At 49.2% G+C, this 24,741-nt stretch overlaps 1 protein-coding gene across 1 annotated transcript in view; it reads right to left on the bottom strand.

Annotated features, from left to right (window-relative positions):
* Positions 1 to 20,522, bottom strand: part of Tenm4 (teneurin transmembrane protein 4) — a 664,092-nt gene extending 643,570 nt beyond the window's left edge. The window contains 1 exon segment of the mRNA XM_057756666.1: positions 20,235 to 20,522. The gene's annotated coding sequence lies outside the window, so the exon portion shown is untranslated.
* Between the last annotated feature and the right edge of the window lie 4,219 nt (positions 20,523 to 24,741).

Consider the following 24,741-nt stretch of genomic DNA (forward strand, 5'->3'; position numbering starts at 1 on the left):
ATGAACTTTAATTATGAGAAGCAGCAGATAAGAGTCCATCTCCTCGCTTCTCATTGTTAGGGGTGGTTTGAAGCTGCCAATCATCACCCCCTCAAAGAGGCCCAAGATACAGAGGCAGAGAGGTGAGGGAGGGGCTCTCCCCGCTCTGCACATGCCCATAGAGCTGATGGACTCACGTTAAAATGCCCTGGGGAACCGCAAAGAGCTTCTGAACCAGCTTCCCACTAAAGCTACCAGCAATCTCCGCGTGACGCAAGGCACGGGAACCACAAGGCCACGCCTCTTCCCACTCCTCGGCCTTCTGAAGCTCATCTTCTCACCTCTGTTCTCCTTCGTACTCTCAGGGGGCGCTGTGACCTGGCACTCTGGAAGCCAACAGGTGGCACGAGCCTATGTGTACATATATGTACGTATGATAGAATGTGGCAGGTTGTGCAGGGCCTTCCGATAGAAACTGCACCAGCTCTGGAGTCAGAAAGACCCTTGCGCCTGAAGACTCCACCCACCCCCTTCTGCCGGGCTCCACCACACAAGTTACACACCTTCTCTGTCTGCAAAGTAGAGACAAGCTACCTGCCACCTCCCTTGACCTGGGAGGGCACGGGTCCCTACCAGGACACCCGATGCTGTTATTCTCCCGATAGAAAACAGTGGGCCTACAGTCCGTGTCTGTTTGCCTCCTTGGTTTCCCATCAAACAAGTCCCTCCGCCCTGGAAGAGAAACTCGCTGCAGAGGCCAGCTGAGCAAGAAAAATGTTAAATAATTCAGGAGCACTAACATCAAGTCTGACGCTGGTATAAAAATAGCTACAAAACACCGTACTCTTGGTGTTTTCATTACAACCACCTCAGCTCCCTGGTAGGAAGAGGAGTGAGGGTCCCGCCTGGCTGGAGCTGGGCCTGGGGTGTGGGTGGAGCTTCGGAGCTTCCTAGGCTTCCTCTGACCTTTCTAATGACTCATTTTTTGCGCCATCGCAGGGCAGGCATTTGCTTGTCACAGCTATATTTTAAAACTGCCTTCTGATAGGCTGGCTTATTTTTAAATCCGAAGTATGCTCAGCTGGGCTGCTGGAAGACCGGGAAAAGCGTTCTCTACATCTGGTCTTCTGGTCCGCCCTCCGAAGACTCCAGGCCCGGTCCCAAAGTGTAAATTTAAAAGAGAAGACAAACAAGACCATGGGTCTATATCTTTCAGGATAGTGCTGTCCCTCGAACCACTAAACTCTAGGAATAGAAAGGACAGTTCCAACAGAGAGATACTAAGAATGAAGGACCCTGCCTGCTAGGTCCTCCACCTATATTGCCCCCTAGAGTCTGCAGCAGATGCAAGCCTCCATGTTTTTATAGGTAAGGAAAGGAACTTTGAGGAAATAAAGAGACTTCCCCCTGTAAGTCCCACCAGGTGGGCGGGGCTTGCTGAGGCAGTCTGACTCTCAGCTCCTGGCCTCTCCCCCACACCGTCCTCCAGAACCGAGTGTCTGGCTTGAAAGGGTGTCCATGAAATATTCAGCCACATTCTCAGCTCCTGGCTGCCTCACCCAGCCCTGATCTGAAAGCTTTCTCCGGGCGGGGCGTTTTCTCTTGCAGAGGAGCTGTGCAGGATGAAATGTCCGCTCTCTACTTAACAAGATGGGGGAAGAGCGGCTGTTCTTGGACCGCTCGGGGACACAGGGCAAGTCCGTGCGCATCTGGGGAGGAAGGCCCTGGGAGGCCAGAATCAAACTCACCTCATCTGGAAGCTAAGAGGCCACGGGGCCTCTTTCACGGGAAAGAAGAAAAGGCGGTGAGCAAGCGAGAATAGGCCTGTGGGGGTAGACGGAGGAGGGAGACTAGCCCCGACCACAGCAGTTCACGTCCTTACGGAAAACACGCTCTCATCTTTCCAGTCCGACCACAAGCTCTTCTTTCTTTCGGGAGCTTCTCCTGCCTCTGCCAGGCACCGTGGGAATGAGAGCTCTTTCCCCAAATGCATCTGCCCTGAGCCAGGCTCTCCGCTAGAAGCTCATCTGGCATCCTCCCACTTAGCCCGTAAGCTGGTCTTGTCACCACATGGTGACGAGAAAAACCCTAAATCCAAAAGTGTAGGTAACTGGCCAAAGGTCACACACGACAGTACAACGGTTCTCAACCAGAGACAATCTCGTATCCCCCTCCTGGGTGACATTTAACAACGTCTCAGAAAACGTAGCCTGTCAGAAGAGGTGGAGAAGGCACCAGAAACCAGCGATTGGGAGGTAACAAATGTCTATCCTACAATGCAGAAGACAGGTTAGCGCAATCACCCAGACAATGGGGCCAAGGTTAAGAAAACCTCAGGTAGAGATGGCTGAGCCATAATGTAAGCAGAGGTCAGCCTGACCCCACCTGGGTGTTTTACAATACTCCCTTGGATCCTAAGAGCCCCAAGTTCCGAGCAGACATGCCTACTCCTCCGTCTTCCCACAGTAGTCCAAGCTGGAGTTTACTTAGCAATCACTTGTTGCTTAACCTATTCTAGGATGGTACCCAGGATCCTGCTGAGGAACCCCACCAGAAGAATCCAGCCACTCTTGCTCTGGATCTTGGAAGAGAACATTGAGTGCTTCTTTTTTTTTTTTTCTAGGCCCTGCAAGGAGTTTCCCCTGAGGACTCTCAACCTTCTTGCTCTCCTTCAGAGACTGGAGGCTCACTCCCCCTCCGTAGGCCAGTACTTAGTGAATAAACTCCTAGCGGCAGAGCTGAAGACAGCTTTCCAGCCAGCATAACCCCCCTCAGCATCTAAATCCCTAGGGGAATAACTGTTGAAGGACCCATTGATGGACCCATAAGAAACTGGCCCTAACATCCTGGCTACATACTGCTGAGATCTGGAGTACTGACGTCAAAGCCAGGCAGGCTTATATTCAAACTTGGCTCTACTGTTTACACAGAAGACAATGGAGCCTAATAAATACGGCTGGCAGAGTCCTTACACTGGGCACACAGAGCCGTGCTCCAGCACAGAGTCTGCTGCAGGGTACCTGACTGTCGCCCCCGTCTCTGGTATGGGGCACCTGCTGGCCTGCCTCTGGAGCCCATTTCTGAACAGGAGAACTAATTTTGGTGGTGGCTGTGGGGATGACAAACTGAGATGGGGGACAACAGCTCAGAGGATTGCCATGGCAATGCTTTCAACTTCAAAAGTTCTAAGAATGTTCTGGAAATTACAGGCAGGCCTAAATATGTGTATATGTGTGTATGTGTGTGTGTCTATTTTGATGCTACGGGGCTGTCACCCAAACTCAAGTCTGGAATGAATTTTCCCATACGACATATTATTTGGAAACTGAAGAGAGAGCTTTAAAGGGACCTTCCAAGAGCTCAGAATAATTTCGAAAACAAGGTTCAATTCAGTAAGGATAGTAGGTGTCTGCTAGAGATGGGACGAATCTTGTTTCTGCCACTGGGCAAGTTCCCCACCCCCTCGATTTCCCATGAGCTAAGTAGAAACCTCTACAGGAGGAACATTTGCTTCAGGGCCAGGTGGATTTGTTTATGGAGCCGGTTCTCTGACTCACTGCAGCTCAGGACTTTGGGCTAGATGCCTGACCTCTCTGAACCGCCTTTGGAAAGAAGACAGAAGAAGACCTCGCAGTGGGGGCAGTGCTGCTGCTAGAGACAGACTGCCCCTACAGGACCTGTATTAAACTGACGGCCAGTGAAGTGGTTGCCAAGGCACTGGAGTTTCCTCTGTGAGCAAAAGGCAAAGATCTCTACCTCCACGGAGATTAAGAGAAATCACAGGAGATAAAGATGAAGAAACCATGGCCAGACCGGACATAAAAACAGATCTATGACCCAGCGCTTCAGTAGCCGCTGGCCAAATTGATCCACGACCCTGACCTTCCAGCTTTCCCAACTTTTGCCCCCGCTTGAAATTAGAGGAAGGCGAATCCACTTTCTAAACCAGTTTTGTAGGATGCTGGCTTCTAGTTGGCTTCCTTCCCTTGGCAACAGACTCCAATCAGAGAGTCAGAGAAGCCTGAAACCTCCCCTGCTCTCTCGCTGTAAGGCTGACTACTCCCCTGCCTGCCTTCGAGGCACGGACAAAGGCAAGGGATGGCGGCGGACTCCCTTGTTCTAACAAGCTCTGAATAAACAGTCTCTGCTGTGCCTCTTTGGGTAGTCTTTATCCATTTTCAGCCAATAAGTGCAATAAATAAGGAAATTACATAGCGCTCTCTGCCCTTGACCCACCTCCTCCTTTCAGATTATTCTCAACAGAGCAGCCAGGGGGATCTTGTTAGAAACACTCGAGCATAACATTGAACACGAGGGGAAGGAGAAAGCATATGGCAGGGTTAGGGACCCATGGAACAGTAGAGCAGGAGTCAGGGCAAGGTTCTGACTGTAACTAGATTGTCAGGGTGAGGTTTGATAAGATGGAACAGAGCCATTACCTATGGGAATATCAAAGGGAAAAGCATCCCAGGCAAGGGAACAGCCTCGAAGCAAAAGTGGACCCAATGTTCTTCAAAGTGATTGGGACAGGAAGCGGGTGAAGAAGTCTAGTGAGGGTGCCTTGTAGACTTTGAAAGTACATTGGCCATTGCCCTGAGGCAAGTAAGAATCCCTTACTGAGGTCTAAGCAGAGGAGGGACAAGGCCAGAGTTATATTTTGATATAGGATTTAAATATAGATGTAACTAAACAAGAGAATCATTCTAGCTGCTAGGATGATAAGACACTGCAAGGGGACAAGGACAGACTGGGAACCCAGGACAGGAAGGTACCACAACCCAGACGGGAGAAGATGAACATAGACCACGATGACAGCCATAAGGATAATGAAAATATGTCAGTTTCTGGGTCTGTGTTTGAGGGTGGACCTTCACAAGATTCCAGATGCATCTGCATTCAGACATGGGAACAAAAAAACAGGAACTGAAGGTGACTCCAATGTATGGGTCCTAGGAAGCAAAGGATGTAGTTGCCGCTGGTCAGGATAGGCCGAAGACGATAGGCAGAACAATCTGTGAAGCAAGAATGAGTTTGGGACACATCAAGTTCTAGAGAGCTATGAGATTATTCGAGAGAATTATCAAAGAGGTGGTTAGACTCATGAGGCGATAGTTTGGAGAGCACTCTGCAAGTTCCTTCCTTCTCCTCTCTGCATGCTCACCTATTCAGACATTCTGGAAAGAGTATGTGGCCTGTGTTCCGCTGTGTCACCTGCTGGCCCTGGCATGACACAGGTTAGGACACACGCCCAGAAGAGCGCGGGGAAGTCGTCTGCTCTAAGGTCCCCAGAGGTACCACCCGGTATCCATGGCAAGTTGACAGTCTCCTTACTCCCAAATTAACATAGAAATGATGAAAACATCCTTGATCAAACTAGGATGATCTCCCAGACTAGGAGAACCCGTGTTTGTTTCCTGCTTCTGGGGACCCAGGAACAGCACACACCAAATGATCTGAAATGCTAGATCGTTTCTGACCTAGAAATTTCAAGTAAAGAGAACGGGTGAAAGGAACTAAATGAAATCCCACAGCTCTGTGAACCTCAGCGTTATTTACAGCGGTAGAAAACTGGTAACCACGGTAGGAAATGAGAGAAACAACGGCACATCCTTATGATGGAAAATTACATATGTAAATAACACACTGAGAGAAAAACGTAATGCCATGGGAAATGACCTTAACATTAAAGTCAGAAAATAACGTGCATAATTCGCTCCAGTGGCAGGAGTGAACAGGAGTACAGGAAGATTAGGATATCAGGCAAGGGACCAGAGAGACAGAAACTCACAAACATTAGTAACCCCAGTTCCAGGGCATCAGAAGCCCACTTCCAACCCCCATGCTTCCGGTGCAAACAGACACACGCAAGCAAAACACTCAAGCACACAAAATAACAAGAAATAAATCTGAAAGAATTTTTTTTCAAAGACTTGTACAGAAAAGCAATACTTTTGAGAAGACAGAACTCTTGCTTGTATGGCCACAGGGATGTGTGTTCCTCTCCCTTACTATATGGGTTACCTTAGGCTTCCTAAATATGCTGGTGTTGAGTGCAGGGTTCCCATCAGAAGGGACAAATAAACAAATGATTTTTTTTTTCATTTTGGTAATGCAGAAAACCAAACCCATTGCCTCATGCGTGCTAGGCAAATGCTCTATCCCTCAACTGTATGTCTTATCCCCGAACATGAAAAAAAAAAAAACACACCATCTTTAATGTAATACTTTAATAATAAAGTTGCTACCTCCTCCACCATATGTCACAATATTTAATAGATGGGGGGATGGTAAGGAAGCCTGGAGAGCGGCGAGACCCAACTACACGTGGAACCGCATGACGAAGACGACCACTGTTTGCTCGTTGACTGGCATGCTACAGCTGCTGCCACAGAGACCATAGCAATCCTGACAGCCAGAGGCACACAACGGATAGACTTCATTTGCTCTGTGACAGTCCACATCTGGTACGTGTGGACTTGAGGAGACGAAGAGGACAAAGTAGAAACAGAGTGGAAGACCAAGATTTCAGAGCCCTGTCCAGCAAAGGGGCAGTGGCAGAGGGTCCATCAGCAGCACGTGTATCTACCGGGAGCTTGTCAGACTCTCGGGTCCACTCTCCAATCTGCTGAGGAAGACTCTGTGAGTGTGGCGAGGGGTTGTGCGTGCTGTGTGTCAGTGTGTTCAGCGGCATGGGTACACGCTTCTCTCCATGTGCATTTAGAGACCAGAGGTTGACGTCGGGTTGGGTGTCTCTCTTACCTGTCTCTTGATGCCTTATTTTTAAGATAGAGGCTAGCACTGAACCTGAGGCTCACTATTCCTAGCATCCTGGCTGGTCATGGCATCGTTCTCCCTCTGTCCCCCACACCTGGTGTTACAGAAGAGGCCAACGTGCCCAGCTCTCACATGGGTGCTAGGCCTCCAAACTCTGGTTCTCTGTGTGACAAGCACGTTACCCACTGAGTCATCTCTGCAACCCTGAGAACCTACATCTTAACAAGTCTCGAGCTAGTTCCTACATGCCGTATGGTATTTCTTGTTTGCTACTTTGTTTTGTCTGTTTCTTGGGGCAGGCCTTTCTATGTTGCCCATGCTGGCCTTGAATGTGTGATCTGCCTGCCTTAGAATCCCAGGTTGCTGGGACTAAAGAAATGGACTATTCCATCTGACTTTAAAAGGCCTCTCTCTATATAGCCGGGCAGTGGTGGCACAGGCCTTTAATCCCAGCACCCAGGAGGCAAAGGCAAGCAGATCTCTGTGAGTCTGAGGCCAGCCTGGTCTACAAAGCTAGTTCCAGGACAGCCAAAGCTGTTACACAAAGAAACCCTGTCTCAATACAGTATAACTCACTTTCTCAGATTTGAGATGCTATCAAGAAGAATGCATCCAAAGGAGTGAAGAATTTCTTCATTTTTACTATTTATATTAACAGTATTCATACTTATTTGCATGTGTGCATGCTCATGGCTTGGAGGAGGACACATATGCCACGGCACATGTGGACAGAGGTCAGGGGACAACTTTGTAGAATGTTCTGTCTCCTTCTACCTTTCCACGTACCCCAAGAATCACACTCAGGTTATCAGACTTTCATAGCAAGCATCTTTCCTGGTCAAGGAAGGCTGAGCAAACTGTAGCCATGGACGAGATGTCAAATCCCCTAACTCCCCCAAATTACAGAGCCTTCAGACTCTCCCACAATGCCAAGTCTCTGGCACAATTCTGGGAGGTGGCTACCATGAGATGTGCATTTGGCATGCCACCATAAGAGATGAGGCCATCCTCTCTTCTCCCCAGGGAATCAGAAGAGCCCTCACAGATTGGGGGACATCATGCAGGAGTGGTTGCTGGGCAGAGCCCAGGAGAGGAGAACATAAAAGAGCGGAGGTAGCCCAAAGGCCTAGCCTGACACCTCCAGACAAGGCAAGGCCTTCCTTCCAGCCTGCAGAATGCAGCTGTTGGAGGGAACAGAACAGGCCTGGGGAGAAGGCTGACTCTCCCACTGAGATGCCCCAGTTTGCCAGAGGCAGGGTGGAGGGCAGAGCCAACAGCCTTGATTACCATATTCTAGTCTCCTGGCTTTAGTGAATTAGGTCACTCACCTCATGCATAAATTACTCAGTATGGGCTTTCTGCTTCTGAAAAGGAGAAGAAACTGACATTTAAGGAAGCTCTACTCTATGAGTCATTTCTCAGCTCCGGCTGTGCTCTGTGATCAGGACAGTAGTTCTGCTGGCCCCCCTCTCCCACCACACGCACACATGCGCACACACACACACATGCGCGCACACAAACAAAGGTAAAGCACTCATGGGGATAGGGGCTGGTCTTTGACAATAACGTCCAGGTGACTCTACTGCAGAGACGGGGTTAGAAATCCCTGTCAGGCACTGAAATGAAACTATAGCTAGCACTGAACAGTCATTCAGAGAAGCAGGATGGTGTGGGACAATGGTCTTGTAGTCTCCCACTTGTATTATTTTAATAAAACACTGATTGGCCAGTAGTCAGGCAGGAAGGATAGAGGCAGGGCAAGGAGAACAGGAGAATTCTTGGAAGAGGAAAGACTCAGTCTACAGTGGTAACCCAGATGCAGAGGAAGCAAGATGAGAATGCCTGGGTGATAAAAGGTACCAAGCCACATGGCTGACACAGACAAGAATTATGGGTTAATATAAGTTATAAGAGTTAATAAGAAGCCTGAGCTAATAGGCCAACCAGTTTATAATTAATGTAAGCCTCTGTGTGTTTCTTTGGGACTGAACAGCTGCAGGACTGGGCAGGACAGAAATCTCAGGCAACAGCAGGAAGAGAACCCTAATAGCTTTGTAGATGATCAAGCTGGTGCAGGGAGCAAAGAGACAGTTGATACTGAACCAGGACCTGCTCACCAGAGATGTCTGACTTTCTGCTTCTGCAGGTACCTTCATTATCAATGGCAAAGGATGCAACCTTGCAATCAGTATCTTCAAATCCTATGTCTCTGATCCTCCCCAGTCCAGACCTGTGCCTACCACTGAATTGTACTGGCAGGCTTCAGAAGAAGGTCAGAGAACCAGAGCTGAGCAGATGGGGGAGAAAGAAATATGTCATGCCAGAAGTGACAACTGGCACAAAGGACACTCACCAAAACATACTACACAACTACCACACAAACCCTTAGAGACAGACTTCAATTTTCCATTTTATTACTGAAAAGAAGGTGGATGCTCAGGGGACTTCTATGCACCTTGTTTGAATGTATACAACCACAAGGTGACAAAGCAGAACCCAGCCTTCACTGTGCTGGCATTTCCAAAAGCACTCTACAAAACCACAGCACAAGGGAGAGCCATCAGCAATAAAAGGAAAAAAGGAACCCAGAGCTTCACTGTACCTCAGTCAATTACTTTTCTTTCCTTTTTGTTTCTGTTTGCTTATTGTGGTTCTGAGGATTGAACCCAGAGCCCTGCGGTGCCTAGTAAACTCTGCTACTGTGCTAATAGTCAATAAATCACTTTTAAGGTTCTGGGAATAGTCATGTTGTCTCAGCAGTTGCAAGGACTCCTAAGCTTGTCATAAATGATCTTTCCCAATAACCATGCTCATGACCCTGCCAACTTCTCAATATTATTCCCATTTGACAAACAGAAAAACTGAGGCATGCAGACATTAAGTAGCTTGTCAAGGTCCCACAGAGAGATGGCATTAAAACTGGGAGTGGTTACTTAGTACCACTCTGAGATGCTGGGGGAGAAAGTTTGGGAGCTTGTTCAAGGTTGCAGGGAGTATACTGACCTACAGTCCTAGATAGTTCCTGGAATGTGGCTCCATACTGAGCCTCACAGCCATTGTCACTTAGCAGCTGGGGACAACTTTTGAGTTAGGGACCCTTGGGCTGGAGAGATGGCTCAGAGGTTAAGAGCATTGCCTGCTCTTCCAAAGGTCCTGAGTTCAATTCCCAGCAACCACATGGTGGCTCACAACCATCTGTAATGGGGTCTGGTGCCCTCTTCTGGCCTGCAGGCATACACACAGACAGAATGTTGTATACATAATAAATAAATAAATATTTAAAAAAAAAAGAGTTAGGGACCCTTTGGGTTTTAATCAGTCAACCATGCAAACAAGGCATTTCAGCTTTATTTATTCCTTGGGAGAGAGGAGCGGCAAGGATGGGGACAGGGTAAGGGCTTACACAGCATTTCAGTGCTGTGCACTACAGAGAAACCCAGGAACACAATGGACCAGGAGGAAGACAGCTTCCTAATCTGCACCAGAGACAGATGGGGACCACAGTCAGCCACATCTGTACCAGGTTCGGCTCAGCCAATCAGAATCAGATCCCAGACTCACAAGAGGCTTCTACCTTCCTCTGGAGACTGGAGATCCCACAAATCTCCTAGGAGCATCATGAATTCTAGACAGGCCCTAATGTCATCTGCATCTTTACTTGCTTGGGCTGGGTCTTTACTAGGGTGAACACGGAATCCTCACTGCCATGAGATGCGAGGTTGATTTACTGCACTCTTTGTTAACAGATGAGGACAGTGGGGCACGAAGGTTGACCCAAGGTTTTCATGCCAGGAAGGTGGTGGCCCAGGGTCCGAGTGCCAGTTCTTCCCTTGAACAGTCTCCAAAGCCGCTGTTCTTCTCATTATCCCATCCTCCCCTCCTTCCACCCCTCCCTCCTCCCCTCCCTCCCTCTCCCTCCCTCCCTCCCTCCCTCCCTCCCTCCCTCCCTCCCTCCCTCCCTCCCTCCCTCCCTCCCTCCCTCCCTCCCTCCCTCTCTCTCTCTCTCTCTCTCTTTCTTTCTTTCTTTCTTTCTTTCTTTCTTTCTTTCTCCTTCTCTGAATCTGGAGCTTGCCAAGTTGGATAGACTGACTGACTGGCCAGTGAACTTCTGGGATCTCTCCTCCCTAGCACTGGGAGAGCAAGCAAATGTTAACACTAGCTTCATATATGGCCTCTGGGGCCCCGGCCTATAACCCAGCCTTATGAAGGCGAAGACAATAGGATCCCTGGAGCTTGTTCCCCAGCCATTCTAACTGAATTAGTGTCCTCAAAGTTCCATGAAAGATCCTGTCCCAAAAAACAAGGCAGAGAATAGCTGGAGAAGATACCCACTGCCAGCCCCTGGTCTCCATAAGCATGCATACAAACAAGAAAAGAACACGCACACACATGCACACACACACACACACACATTTATAAATAGGGATTCAATAAATAAATTGTCTTTACTACTAGTTAAATATGGTTGAAAACCTCACCAGGTATGGTGGCGCACAGCTGTAATTAGCACTTGGGATGCTGAGGCAAGAAGGCTGCAAGACTAACACTCCCCTGAGCTTCTCTGTAAGTTCTAGGCCAACCTAAATAGATAAACAGATAAGTAAAAAAGTAAATAGATAAGCAAGTAAGTAATTAGATAAGTAAATAGATAAAGAAATATAAAGGAAACAAGGAAGATTAATAAAAAGAAATCAGAAACAACTTTAAAACGTTGTATAGTATCCCACCGTCCAGCTACAAGTCCAGTCCATTCCCTACACTATGCTCATCTAATAAGCAACACTGCAGGGAACGTGGTTGTTCTGAAAACTTCTCTGCCTGTCCCTGAATGTCTCCTTTGGTTGGGTCCCTAGAATTGGGATAGTGGACTAAAGGAAGAAGAGCGTGTTTCTGAGACCAGGGCCCAGTTGCTTTCCTAAAACGGGTACATCCATTCGCATCTCCACCAACGGGAGTACCTGCCTCCCAATTCCTCTCCAGGTGCCAGCATGGTCTTCAAAATACTCTTGCCTAATAAGGAAAGGGATGAACAATGACATGAGTCTTCAAAGAGGTGCAGGGTGCTAATCTTACAAGGGACGTGTGGCACCCACAGTGTTTGAGCTCATCCTTTGCTGTCTAGAGTTGGCTCCCTACGGTGACCCTGAAGCACCAGGCCACAGATCGAGCTACTCGGTGTCCTTCATGTGACACTCAGTTTGGAAACGTTTTACATTTGAGTTCCATGGTTAGCCAGGACTTTTGTCTTATTCTTTGATTAACCCCATCATCTAACCTAGTGCTACCTCTGAGAACTTCCCACAATTATGGAAGGATTCTTTAACTGCAGTCATCGATTAGAGCAGCCACTATTCACAGGTGGCTCTCGAACTCTCGACAAAGCTTCTACAGCTGCGGAATGGGAGTCTTAGCTCTGTTGCATCTTAGTTGAATTTCACTTCAATGGTGAGGAGTGACTGCTGAGCTGGCTTATGCAACCCTACGCTGTCCATCGCACTGTAACATATACTACTGAGTGAAGAAACCATGTAGACTCCTAACTCCACCTGCTGCTACCATATTTCCATCAGGGCAAGAGCTGGCCTCTTCCCCCCTCAGCTTCGTATGTCCATTTATTCTCTCAAATGGAGGGCTAATGCTACTTATCAGTCATGCGGGGTGATGTGGGGATCAGCTAATTAATGTTTGCAAAGAGCTGCATTACTAACTGGTTCTCAGAATAATTGCACCTTAATAAAACGTTTAAACAGCCAGTTCTCATCCAGAGGCCAAAGAAAGGCTGGGTTGATTTAGTAAAATGCTGGTTTCTCTGACTCATCATGAACTGGGTCCTTTCACTGTGGACCTTATCTAAACAAACCCCTCTCATTGGGAAGGTTCTACCAATACACAAATACTGAGATGGGTCTTCACGGTGGAGCTGCTATTACAAGTTGGATGGGCAAATTAATAATACAAATGAGATGGGGAGGGTAGATATCTAACCAGCTTGAACGAATTCCTTTTAAGCTCATAGGCACTTTAATTGCTTACGTGATAATGATGAGGATTTGTACATGTCTTGGTCTACTCCCAAAGTTGGCCCAGAGAAAAGAAGAAGGAAGAGAAGGAGGAGGAGGAGAATGGGGGTAAAGGAAGAGGAGGAGGGGGGAGGGGGAGGAGAAAGAGAAGAAGAAGAAGAAGAAGAAGAAGAAGAAGAAGAAGAAGAAGAAGAAGAAGAAGAAGAAGAAGAAGAAGAAGAAGAAGAAGAAGAAGAAGAAGAAGAAATAATAAAGGAGAAATTTTCTAAAAAGAATCACTTGGTTAAATGCTGAATTTTGATGATGAAGGTTGCCATTCTATGGAACAGAGAGGCTGAGAGCTAGAGAGACCTACTATCCAACGTCAGATCCAGCATTGGACCTTGGGGCTTCCTCATCTGAGGCAGCCTCCACTGACTCTTGGAAAGTTGTCCCCTTGATTCCCAACTCTTCTCTTTCCTCCTTCACAACTTTGGACAAGAGGGGTCACCACACCCTTCCAGCTGTGTCTGTGCAAAAGAGATTGCCAGGGTCCAAGAGCCACAAGGAAAGACAGATGCTCTCTTTAGAATGCAGGTCCCCAAATCTAACACAGTTGGAACCGCTTGGGGTCTGGGGTCGCTATTGTCGTGTTTGTTCTAAAAAAACATCAGAGAAGGCACTTGGGAATGTTCTCCTCAGTACGTACTTTGGAAACGAAGCCTGGCACACTTTCAGACCGAGTTGAAATCCATTTTTTAAGGCTTGCTTTCTATGATGCTAATGGTTAAGTGATTGCACTTGACAACCTCTGATGCTTCACCTCCCACAGCACAAAGCCAGCAGGGGACAAACAAGGCAAAGACTGCTTACTCTATGGACTCTTGCACTTGCCTGCTTCTACCTGTTTCCCAAACAAAAGAAAAGCCTGGATTTGATATTCAGACAAAACAAACGACCAAAACATCCTCTCACTTTCCCCATGAAAGCAGAGAGGCATGGGCGTCAAAGGCAGCGCAGCAGCATCTAAACTTTGTCTGAAGTCAGAAGCAGGGAGCAACGGAGCCACTTGGCATATAGTGACAAGCCATCCTCCAACAACCCTGGGGTGACCTTTTCATTGGATCTAAGAGGAACTTCTGCTTTCTCCTGCTGAGGATGGGGGACACCTTGGAAAGGAGAGGCTTCCCTTCTGAGCACCACAGACTTCTATGTCAGATGACAAGTCATTTAACCACAGGGAACAAATCTTTTCTGGGTCACAGAAAAGTCACATGGGAAGGAGCAAGACTGACAAATGCACCCTCTGATGGAAGCGGATCGTGTACCGAGGGGACAAGACACCCAACTAATTTTGCTCTTGTAACAGCAAGTAGGTAGAGTGGGTGATTGATTCACCATGGCCCTGGGAGAGTGAAGAGAACAAGGGGTGGATTTGCCGCACAATGCCCCTTAGCAGATGGGGCAACCGTGCTTCTTTGGGAACTGTTTCCCTCTCCACTGTCTCCTCCTGGGACCTCCTAGGACAACCAAAGTCTCTGAGCCAAGGGAAGAGGAGACATGGCAAGTGTGGCTCCCCCTCCTCTGGGAGACATGCTCGCTTCTCCAGGCAAGTGCTTGTCGTTTATCATGGAGCCAGCCCCACCTACAAGAGCGAGGAACATATTTACATATTTCAGCTCCACTGCTGGCTGCAGCACCAAAGTGATGATTCCAAGACAGCCAGGGAAGAAAAAAAAATGTTCTTGGAAAAAGAAAAGGATTTGACTATCAACTCGGCCTAACATCTCAAAGTTATGCAAATCCCCTGTGTGAGGTTTGCACTTCACCTATATCTTCCACCACCACCTAGGTTCCCAAGCTTAGAGGGGACTGGAAAGCAAACAGCAGGATTCTGGTAGACAACACAGTTTACCCTACTGCTTCTCATGTGTGGCAGAGCCTTGGTACAGCCCATGCCTTTGACTCTGTAGCCCTACTTTCTAGGAATTTGTCTTAAAGAAATGTTAAAATTCTGTGGAATGTACTAAGCTGGTTAGTGTGGTTCTGTTATCATAAAACACTAAAGGTAAACAAGAAATCAAAATGTGAGGACTGGATGAGAAAAAGCATGTCACATTAATACATCAGGGCTCTATACTAACACAGGAAACAGCTGCCTCTGTGTGTGCGCGTGTGCATACACTCGCACATGTGGGGGGCTACAACAGTATAGATCTATATATTTTATCACTAAGTAAGAATAAGCATTCAAAATATTATAAACATGATCTCACATTTTCTGTACTCCTAAAGTCTCAAGCTACAACCCCAACAGCAAGTAAACTTACTTTGATTTTGTTTTTGTCTATACTGTCTGAATTGCTTCAGTGACATTTTAACCCAGATAATCTGAGCAAAAACAAGAGTAATGATAAAAGTAATAAATACATAACTCATACAGTACACACCATATATGTATGCATGCATGTGTATGCACATATGCATATACATGTATACACATTTATATTTGCACGTTTCACTGCTTTCCTGTGGAAAGTTAGAAGGTTTGGGAATCCATGTTATTTAGCTGCCTAGGATCTGGGGCATGTTGCTTTCAAAGTGGCCCCTACAGCTGTCTGCCTGAGCCGAGGAAAGATGGACTGATCCTGCTCTCAGTCACAATGAACTTGTGTGATAAACCACGTAAGAAGCCAGGTAAGAACTGGCCCCTTGGATCTACAGCTGACTTTGATTTACTCTCCCAGGCTTTCAGAATCAAGTCTGCAAGGGGGTGATTTAAATTCCATTGTTCCTCTGTCTCACTGTTTAGATTTATGGGTGTGGCAGAACATCCTGAGACTGGAGACTCTATAAGCCTGGGCCTGGGCAGAGCAGCTGTCTGTCAGTTTAGGACAGGCAGCCAAGGTGAGCATCTGCAAGGCTGTGCTTATCCAATCTCATTTTTCTTCAACCTCTGCCACAGTTAGAGGGTGTAAATGGGTGTCTTACACCGAATCCCTCATTGGTGTTATCCAAAAGTCTCCGCTTAAGTTCCTCATCACCTCTTTTCCTGGAGTTGTAACTTCTGATCCGAAAATATCAGGTTATATAATATGCCAATCTGCACAAGGATGGAATTCTGTCAGGAAAAAAAATGGACCCAACGAAGCACAAATTCTAACAAAACTGGAAATGACTTTTCTAAGAAAAGAGAAGATATTTTTGTTTCAAGCCCTTGAAGCTGGTTTTAAATAGACTTTGGATGCGATGTTTGCTGGCTCTTGGGGCACTGTTGATTCCCCTGAGTAACCTCACCCAAGGAATGTCCAACGATGGAGAGAGCTGAGAGAGGTGAGGCAGACCGATCATCTGCCAACTTTGCTGGAGGTTTAGTGGGTGCCAGTGCTGACTTACAGCACCCTAAAGTAGGTGGCATTATCACAATATGCAGGGGAGAGAAGCGAACCTCCCAAAATAACCTGCCTCAAGCCATGAGGCCACAATCCCTAAATGGTGGAACCCCCAGCAACATGCTCCTACAAAATAACAAAAGGCTGAAGGGATTATACCAGAAAGAATTCAATTCTGTTGGAAGAGAGTCCTCTAACCCGAACCCCACCCTTCTGCTGGAACATCTGCTCTCTACTTAGCATTCCAGATCATTCCATTTGCCCTACTCTCAGGGTTCCTCTGTAAACTGAGCACTTGTTGTGACCCCCACCCCCACCCCACCCCGGGGCAAGGACTGACTCTTTCCTCCACAGGGTGGTTTCATGGCTTAATGCCCAAAGCCTGCTTCCACCCAGAGATGACTTGATTAAAAGCCGGACTGGCAACCCAAGAGTGGGAGAAATCTCTAGAAAATGGGATCTCTCTGTCCCTGACACCTTCTCCATCCAAGTACATGGTAATTTCACAGGCTAGCCTGCTTCTTGCCCCCAGCCCCTTCAGTAGCAGTACCAGGAGGGAAAGCCGCTAAACCATCGCAGCATCTACGGAGACAGTCACCCACTCTTAACGTCCAAGGTCCAAGAGGGCCTACTGCGGACAGTCAATTACTGGGCTCAGACATGCAACACAGGCTGGCCCAATCACACTCGGAGAAAGGGCTTCCTGGTCACCCTCACCAAAGAAAACGGATTCCTTCACATTACCCAGAAATAGAGAAATCCAACATTCAAGCTATGGTCTGGCCTAGTCACAAACTTCTGCACTTCTCTCCATCACACACACACACACACACACACACACACACACTCAGAAAACTTGTTCTCGCTACCACCACCTGTGAAAACGGTCCTTGTAACTTTAACATAGAAGCCGGCAAAGTATAGCTTCAGGGTGCAAGAAGCACACCCAGGGTCTTAAAGAAAGTGATAAGGCATTGGAAGGAAGGGAGGCTTGCTGGGGACCCAGGCTGGGTCTTGCTTCTGGTGGGAACTTGGCTGCCACAGTTCGGGTTTCAGTGCCTAAGCCCCGCCCACTCTGCAGCCTCGCCAACGCCGCCGACCACTGATCAGACCGTCAAAAAGCCTTAAAGCCCAGGGCGTCCAGCCCAGGTTGGCAGAAAGCTGAAGGGGGCCGCAGCCAACCCTGGAAAACCCGTCCCGGAGACTTCTAGAGGCGGATGGAGAGGCGAATCACGTGGGGCCAGCAGCAGGGCTGGGGAGCTAAGTGTTGGGCCCCGAGATCTGGAAACAGGTTGTCGCTGAACCCATCCCCCACCCCCAAGCCACCGGGCCGCGAACCGACTCCCGCCATGCCCTGGGAACGACCCCGGCCGCCTCCGGGCCGCGGTCCTCTTTCCCCAGCCCCAGCGACTGTGCCAGAGCTGCTGAGGCAGCCCGGGCGAAGGCGCCTTCAGCAAGGTCAGGACGCGGCCGGCCGGCACCTGGGAATTTTTTCCAGCCCAGCATCGGCTTTGCAATCGCATTGTTAAGGATCATGGTAGAGGCAGGAAATCCGAACAGCCCCACAGGTCTGCGTGAGGGAGGATTTATTTCACAGCGCCGAACACACTCAGACAGACCCGGGATTTCAGGGGGGGAGGGGGATGCGGAGTTTCAGGACGCAGGAATGTGGCGAAAACAAAACCCTCCCCACCCATGCGTGCTATCTTCTGACTTGGGTGAGGGAGTTCAGGGCCATCAAGCCCCAGAATTCAGCGTTCCGCAGGGTTCTGCCAGGGCCGGGATAGCTTTTCCCTCTACAGGCGAAAACACAAGCTTTATAAACACTCCACTAGTGTGGTTCTCTATCAAAGCCCATCAGCGTGCGACAGGCTGCGGCAGCGAATGGAGGCAGCGGGATGGGGAGTGGAAAGGGTGGGGGCAGGTGAGCGCAGTCGAAACAAACTGTTTTCGGTCCAGGAGGGAGGTGAGGGGGCAGAAGCCAAACCACGTACCCATTCCCCTCGCGTCCGCATTAGGTACATAAACCGTTGCTCCTCTCCGCCCCGGAGGCAAATACTCTACTTCTTAACCCACTACCTCCACCCCAACCTGGGCCTGGGTGCCTGGGGCACCTGGATATTTCTGAAAGGGACTTGGGTGGGGGCGCAGGTTTCAAAGCAAGTGAAGGACGCTGTATTTAAAGACAGGGAGGGACGCCGGGAAGGACCAAGAAGAGAGTCTTTCGGTCGCCTAGAACACAGATTTTCCTAAACTACGTTCCCTGGAAGGCCTTCCAACTCCCCCCGGGTCCCCGAGTTACAAGGCTCCAAGGACTCAAAGAAACACGAGCTCTGACCCGCTCCTCTTCACAGATTAATCTTGGATCTCCACCCACTCCGTCCCGGCCTCAGTAACCGGTTCCTTGAGGGCAGCGCTTTAGCACCCAAAAGCCCATTTCAGAAGTGGGCGCCGCTGAACAAGATGTCCAGCTCGCCATTAAGTGTATCTCCCTCCCAGGTACTTACAATCCCCAAGCAGGAAAACTTTCAGCAAGAGCCGGGTGCTCGCAATACAGTTCTGGGTAACCACCGAGGCAGCTTATATAATCGCCCGCGATACTGTTCGGCAGATCTCCGTGCACGGCCTCACGGCTCAGCACATGGGCACCCTCTGGCCCCGGCGTTGGGGATCGCGAGCGTGCCCCACCGGCGCCTTCCACAAAACAGCAGGGCGATCTCCAGGGCTAATCAAACGCCAGTAGTGCGTTCAGATTCCCGCAAACCCGGGCTCGCTCGTCCCCCGTAGTTGCCTGCGTTGGTGGCTCACTGTCTTAACTGCATGTGTACAAACCTTCTCTCCAGGGTTGCGGGGGGGTGGGGGGTGGGGGAGTGGGCGGATGGCGACCGGGCAGGGAACTGGTGGAGGTCTGAGGAGGGGTTCAACGTCTAACCTGAGCAAAACTCTCATCCACACAGAACCCGAGTTCAGGAACGGTCTTAACATATCCCACTGAAAGGGGTGCCAATTTTCCAAAGTTAGAGACCACGCAATTGAATCTCCAGTACTTTCCAACCTGGCCTAGGCTGGGGCAGGGCAGAGAAGAGGAGGGTAGTGACCAGAGAAACACACCTTTGAACCCAAGAAGCACTGACCATTCAAGCCATCCCTCCTCCCTTCCTCCCAAGTAGTTAGCGGCTTATTCTTGGGTTACATGTGGACACACACACACACACACACACACACACACACATTCCGCGCCACCACCTTCTGTCTGCTCCTCCAATGTAAAGACTGCGTTTTTAAATCACTAGGAAAATGACTAAGAAGCTCAGAGATCACATTTCAATATACAACACATTTCCCGAAGCTGCGGGGGGGGGGGGGTTGCAAGTAGTCACACACTCACACCCATGAACCCCCAGAGAGTCCACCCTGGCGCCTGCAACCTCAACTCGCTCCGAGACAAACCGAACGAGAAACAACGCGGACTACAAGGATAGGCAGGAGCCAGTGGGGCTTGCAGAGGGCGTGCGGCTTGGGGGTCGCGTCCCCGGGTTCCCGGCTCCAACCGCAGCGCGCACGGGGGCCGCTGCAGCTGGATCTCGCCCCGCAGGGCAGGCTGCAGCACGGGAACCCGGCGCCGCCTCGTGGGCTCCTCCAGCGCCCGCCGGGAATCTGGGGCGGGCGAGTCTGCAGAGGGGCTGCGGGCGGCTGGGCCGTGGCAGGGAAAGGGAGCCGGGTGCAGCAGACGAACCTGGACCGATCCCACCCGCGGTCCAGAGTCTAGGGCTAGCTTCCACCTCTCCACTCTCCCCCAATACTCGCTCCCAGACTCTAGTCCGCGGTTGACTCCCGGGGCTGCGGTGGCTGAGGCTCTGGGCTCCAAGCTCCCTGCCTTGCCGGCAACCTAGACGCCCGACTCGCCTTCTCTTCCTCCCTCCCTCCTTCCCCGGTGCGGAGCAAGGGTGCAGGTTAGCATCACCCGGAGCCCTAAGCGAACTGCATGAGCTGCCCGGACCTGCGAGTGCAGAGAGGGGCGACTGAGCTGGCGAGCCGCCGCCGCGATCCCCAAGGTGCTTTTTTGGTAGAGCTGATCACGCCGCCTTACCGTGACTGCAGGCTGCCACCGCCGGGGAAGCGGGGACGAGGACGGCGGGGAGGCGAGGCACTGCGCCGCTGGTTCCACAGCTTCACGAGCCGGAGAGAGGTGCCTAAGAAGGAGCAGGTCCGGGTTCTGCGCTCAGCTCCGACGAGACCAACAATAGCTCCCGCGGGGAGTGTAGCCCCAGCGAGCCTCCAGCCGCGCGCACACGCCTGGCTCCGGCTCCCGGCCGCTCCCGGCCGGCGTCCCTGCCAACACTGCTGCCCCACATGAAACAGCTGCAATCCCGAGGATTCTGGGGGTTGGGGCGGGGGTGAGCGCGCGGGTGTATGTGAGTGTGTGTGTTTAATAGCTTCCCTCCTCTTCTTCCCCTCCCTGCCTGCTAGCCTGCTTGCCTCCGTCCCCCACCCTCGCTCTCTTACACACAGGGTGAGCTAGCAAGCGAGACACACTCACACACGCGCGCGCGCACGGACACACACACACAAGCACGCAGGTTACATGAATGGGAGGCGGGAGCCAATCCTAAAAGCCCCGGCGAGCCACGCTTGGAGCAGGGCTGCACCACGGCGCCGGGGGGCGCCACACAGGTGATGAGCCCCCTCCTCCCGTGGTCTCTCGCCCTCCTCTCCGCTCACGCGTCTCGGTTATGTGCATGTCTTCCCTTATCTCCTTCCTCCCCTTCTCTGAACTGCTTTCTCCATCTCATCTCATTTTCTCTCTGGAATTCTCCACGCTCAGTATTTTTCTCGGATTCCTTTTTTCACCCTTTCTTTCGGCTTCCTCACAGCCTTTTGGAAACTTTCTCTTTCCCTGTCGCTACTTTTCTCTACTTCCTTCCCTCTTGTCTTTTGTTCTCATTCCTTCCCCCAGGAATTGTTTATTAGTATGTTGTGTTGCCTGACTCCTCTCTCTCCTCACACCTCTCTGTTGGTCTTGGCCCCTCTTCCTTGCCTAACTCTCTGAAATGCTTTTCCACACCTCCGACTCTTTTCCCGGGTTGTTTTTGGTAGTCCGCAGCTGCTGCCTGGCCAAGGTAATTAAGGGTTCCATCCTTGGGCATGCAAGATGTCTTAAAGACAGGCCTTCCTCGGGACAACTTCTCCAAAACCATGGTAACAGCTCTGCGTCGTGTGGTAGCAATCATGGGGATTGGGGGGCGGGAGGGCCAGCAGTGAATATAGCCCAAGAAAATTTCCTTCCCTTATGAATCTGGATCATAATTGCCAGCCGTTTACCAAGGCAAGGACATTTGTTTGCGATGAAGAGACAGCTTGAACTCACAGAGGCTTTCTGCAGAGAGACTAAAGGTTTTCCCTCCCGCAGCCTGCTTCAGGCTGGCTATTGTAGGATTTGATTTCAGAGTATTTCCCTGGCCCAGTCTCAGTCTTCCCACCTGTAAAATAGGTTATAACCACCTCACTAGGAAAAACAATGGACAGGAGGCCCTGGAGTGCTTAGGAAGTTCTTGGCATTGATTTCCTTCACCTCTCCCACCTTCTGCTACCTCTCTCTAAAGAGCTTTGAGAAGGCTAGGTGAGACAGTGCTGATTTCATGCTGATGTGGAAGGAAGCTTGGGCCTTTAAAAACAAGCACACAAACCTGCTACAGAGACCTGTGCTGATTACAAAGCCATCCTGGTTTAAAAAATGGGGGGTGCTGGGTATCCCCATCTTAGTGTGCAGGAAGGCAAACATGGAGATGGGCAGATTGCTTTATAGTCGGTCTAATCTTAAAATCCTCGTGATGGGTGAACACTGACCAATGACAAAGGCTTGGAGACTAACTGAAATGTCAAGTCTTGGAAGTCATTTATCAACTGCGTGCCCTCACTGTAGACATCAAATGCTGACTGCCATGATGAGTGACTGTCACGTTATGTCCTTCAGCGAGCACCTGTTGACCATCTAATCTGTGCCAGGTAGGTAACGGGCTCTGGCCGCTCAGGTATGAAGCCAGCCATCCCTGCTTTCTGGATGTCAGTGTCCTAGATATGTCTCATAAATACACAATGAGAAATAAAAGGACACATGCTCTGAGCAAGTGCCATTTCTTCAGTGGCACGTAGAGACCTTATTAAAACATGAGGCTCATGATGGGGATAATAAGGGATGTTTGAAAGCGAGAACATTGGAAATTACCTTCAGGCTACGTACCTTCTTCAAGCGGTGGGAAGACAGACCCTGAGGTTGAAAGCAGTGGGTACTTAATGAGAAACAAGATAATCACCTAGTCTCAGAGTATCTCCCAAGATTCAGATCCTTTCAAAGCCACAATAATAACTTTAGACCAGAAAACTGGCAGGATCCGTCCTCATCAAAACATCAAAGTTAACATTATAGGGACAGTGACGGGCATCATGGGTCCCCGGCACGGTGTATGATGAAGGACATAATGCCATTTCTGTGATATGTCTACAGGAAGTAAAGAACCAGAATTAATCATCGTGGCATATAAAACAGCTCCAAACTGAGGGCTCCATGTTATTCAAAAACAACAAAGTCATGAAGAGGACTCCAGAGTAGCTTCAGATAAAGGATGTCAGTTGATGTGACAATAACCGTGACATGTGATTCTGGATAGCGCATTAGTGGTGGAATTGGCAAAAGTTAAGTAAAATTTATATAATGATATGTCCATGTTAATTTCTGGTTTGGGTGGATATATAGGAGACTATCCCCCATGTAACTGAATAGGCAGCTGAAATATTTAGCGGGTCAAGAACAAAGAAGTAGCAAAGCCAATCCTTGTCTTTAAGAAGAGACACATATGGAGGTGTGACTGCCTGAAAGGGACAGTGTGAACCCAGGGTGTCCATCCTGGTTCAGGGGGGAAGGGAAGGCTTCCTGCAAGGTTAGCTTCTCAAGACAGGCTAGAGTGGAAAGGGAGAGCGGCTGCTCTCTAAGGCAGGGGACAGAACAGGACATGCACAGATGCACAAGGAACTTGAAGCATACCTGGATGTGGTGGCCATGACTGGACCAAGTGTAGAGCAGTAAGCACGCTTCGGTGATGGAGGGGTCTGATGGAAGCCCGAGAGCCAAAGCCTACTTGCTGGGGATGGGAGAAAGCTACCGAAGGTTCTTCGCTTGGGAGTGATGTGCTCTTGAGTGTATCTGACACAAGATGATTCGGCAGTAGGAGGGAAAAATAAGGAAGGCGGGTAGCTCGGGGAGACAAAAGATAGGACCAAGCGAGTCATTTAGGTAAACCAAGGCAGCTGTAATGAAGCAGACAGGAGAGATCGGAAAGCTTGGATATGAGCACGTCTGGGTGTCTGACTAGATGGGGTGGGGCTAGAAGTCCAAAGTCACAACCAGTTTTGCAGTTTTGTTATCCTGGAGAAGGAGGGAACGACTCTCATTGCAGTGTGGAGCGAGTTGGTAAGGAAGCAGAAGTTTTAGAGAGGAAATGAAGGTTGCAATCATCATGTGATAATCCAACTCTGTGGTTGGCTGCACACATTCCCGGGCGGCTGTGTTGGGCCACAGAAAACACATGCTATCCCATGTATAGCACCGAAGGCTGAGACACTGCTTACGAAAGACCTACATCATTTATAATGCTGGAGACAGAGACCAAAACAACCTGAAAGGTCAAGTATGAAAAGTAAAACGGGAATTAAGCTTTGTGATTATATTATGTAATTACTCTTAAAGTATATTTTGTCTAGTTTTTCACACCATTAAAATATCAGTTATTATGTAAAAAAAATATAACAGAATTCAAAATTGATAATTATACTTTGAAATCTTCTAGCAAGAATATCTGGGTAGCAAAAGGAAAGAAAAAAAAATCTGTCAACTATAAGGTATGATTGCCTCAGGTTGGTAGGATTATGACTTACAGGTATTTCCTTTTTTGTGTGTTCTTGTATGTTCTCTAACTTGCATAATGAATGTTCCTTATTTTCATAATAAAAATTAAAGACTGTAATTGAAAACACAGACATGGCTGGGCACCCTCCCAATCCACTCTATCCCTTTTCAAGGTGCCCCTCCCCACTCCCCTGAAAAGCTAAGTGCCTTCCAAGCCTTCTCATCCAGAGTGAAATACCAAGGCATTTAACAAACCAGAGGAGCTTATCTTCTGGCCTGGAGAGGGGAGGGGGTTCTTTTGTGGAGGCAGATTCAGTATTAGAGCCGTCAGAACTGTGTGTATTAAAGATATTTGCATTGCCCTTATTGATTCTGTAATATGTTACAAGGAAAAGAAAACAGAAAAAATGTGAGTCTTTAAAGGGCAAGTTTTAATTAGGAAACATATTTATTTGGGGGGAAAAACACTTCAGTTCAGAGACCAGCAGTTACAACAGAAAGGTTCCTGGATGTGGGTATTCCTGATTCCAGGCAAGGGGTCACAGAGGGGCAACGGCCAATGCTAGCCACCTGCCCTCTGATACTTCTTCAAATACCAAGCTGGTCACATAGGATTTAGACACCCAGTGATAAGCCCCAGCAGACTTTCACAGTTAGAGTAAGGAAAGGGCCAGACCATGGCCCCAGGCTCTGT

This window comes from Chionomys nivalis, chromosome 23 (assembly GCF_950005125.1).
Source record: "Chionomys nivalis chromosome 23, mChiNiv1.1, whole genome shotgun sequence".
Classification (NCBI taxonomy): Eukaryota; Metazoa; Chordata; class Mammalia; order Rodentia; family Cricetidae; genus Chionomys; species Chionomys nivalis.